This window comes from Schistocerca nitens, chromosome 3 (assembly GCF_023898315.1).
Source record: "Schistocerca nitens isolate TAMUIC-IGC-003100 chromosome 3, iqSchNite1.1, whole genome shotgun sequence".
NCBI lineage: Eukaryota > Metazoa > Arthropoda > Insecta > Orthoptera > Acrididae > Schistocerca > Schistocerca nitens.
The window spans coordinates 733,601,169-733,603,274 of NC_064616.1; the positions used below are offsets into that span (position 1 = coordinate 733,601,169).

At 45.0% G+C, this 2,106-nt stretch overlaps 1 pseudogene; it reads left to right on the forward strand.

The window, feature by feature from the left end:
* The first annotated feature begins 1,365 nt into the window (after nt 1–1,365).
* Nucleotides 1,366–1,483, forward strand: LOC126250349 (5S ribosomal RNA; annotated as a pseudogene).
* The last annotated feature ends 623 nt before the right edge of the window (nt 1,484–2,106 follow it).

Below are 2,106 nucleotides of genomic sequence, written 5' to 3' on the forward strand. Positions count from 1 at the left end.
ATTATGATTATGATGATGAGAGAAGGGAGAGCGTGAAACCCTGTGCCGGCTCGTAGCTTACTCGTCTCGAAGAGCAAAGAGGGAGCCGCCGAGCTTAACGTCCCCGTCCGACAGATGGATCACCATTACCAGTGTCACTAGAGAGCCTGTATACAGAGAGAGTGGCCATAGGTGAAATTGCCCGTGACTGGTTGATTAGCTTTGGCAGAAAAATGGCGCCAAACGTCTCTCGCGCTTCCTATGTTCGGCGTGCTTTTGAGTTGAATTGAAGTTCAGAGGACTTTATGAAACGATTAAAAGGTATTTGAATTATTGAGAGACTTGTTATGCGTTGTGCATGCATGTTCGATTTAGTTGTATATCGTTTTTAGTACGTAATTAGCGTTTGCGATCTTAAATACGAGTTGAAATAATGAAGCGTTTTGTGATGAAGTCGGTAGGCCTACATGTTTGAAGTAAACACGTCAGTAATTGTACAGTACTGTTTTTGACATCTGTAATTTGTTCTGCAGACGTTCGTAAACGATACCAGGTTGAGCTGCATTTGGTTGTTCCAATAGAGGCGAAGGTGGATTTCGCATATTAGCATTTCCAAGCAATGAAGAAAGACGAAAGCAGTGGGCAGTCGCAGTCAACAGGGCTGACATAAATCCAACAGGAGCCTTGTGGAAACCAACCAAGTACTCTATGCGAAGTAAGTCGTTTTTGATTTTTACTACATATAAAACAACTTGCAATATACATAGTTAAATTTGTAAACAGACCTGTAAATAGGCTGTGTGAAAATTATTATAACACATTATTCTTATAAACAAAGACATTTAACGAATGATTTCGCTATATTGTCTTGTGCTTTTGATTCGGTGAGTGTGTACTCCACTACTGGCCATTCAAAAGTCCCGCCCGCCGTTTGGCAGAAAAATGGCCGCCGTATCGTCCGGTTGGCCACTCTCTCCCTATACAGGCTCTCTAAGTGTCACACGCCCTCACTTCATGAGACTCTGAGGAGAGGCTCGGAATTCAGTCCAGGACATATGCGCAAGGACTGGTGATCAGGAAATTTGCACCATCACCCCTCATCCTCTTGTCTTCCAAATACGTTCAGTAAAATTTCATCCACCACTAGAATTCGAACCGGCTTACTTCCGGGTGGAGCGCAACCGCATAGACGCGCGATACAAACCTCTGCTACAGAGGTAGGTCACCGACAAAAAATAACAACAAACATAAAAAGACAATATAAAATGATTCCAAAATGAATATAAACATTTCTGAGCGTTTACATTGGAAGCTGTTCGAAATGCAACACATGTATAGATAGACATTATTGCTTTAAATTACTATTTCGGTCATGTTTCGTCCTACTGCAACGGCCTTGCCGCAGTGGATACACCGGTTCCCGCCCGATCACCGACGTTAAGCGCTGTCGGGCGTGGCCGGCACTTGGATGGGTGACCATCCGGGCCGCCATGCGCTGTTGCCATTTTTCGGGGTGCACTCAGCCTCGTGAAGCCAACTGAGGAGCTACTCGACCGAATAGTAGCGGCTCCGGTCACAGAAAACCGTCATAACGACCGGGAGAGCGGTGTGCTGGCCACACGCCCCTCCTATCCACATCCTCAGCTGCGGATGACACGGTGGTCGGATGGTCCCGATGAGCCACTTGTGGCCTGAAGACGGAGTGCTCCGTCCTACTGGAACACAACGTGTAAACGAACTGGAAGAATATGTCGTAGCTTTCGTAGGCTGTTCATAGACGCTACAATTGCGTATAAGGAGAAATTATCTCTGAAAATTAACGCGAAATCCACGAAGACCTGCTGGTAACAAAAAAAAGCTGTGTGAATTGATGCGAGTTCATTTAGCGAAATCGTGTCGTGCTCAACAACCTCCAGTGGGAAATGCTGCAAGGAAATTGATGTGCGTCATGTATGAGCTTATTTTTCAAATTACAAGAACACCTTAAAACACGAGTCAATAAACATTTACATATACATATCCCATAATTATTATGACGGAAAAAGTAAGTCGCAACGACAACGGCGGCCAGAAATGGATCCAGAACGTCGTATTATCCTCCAAGCTGGCAGCTTGCAGTGTAAGGTT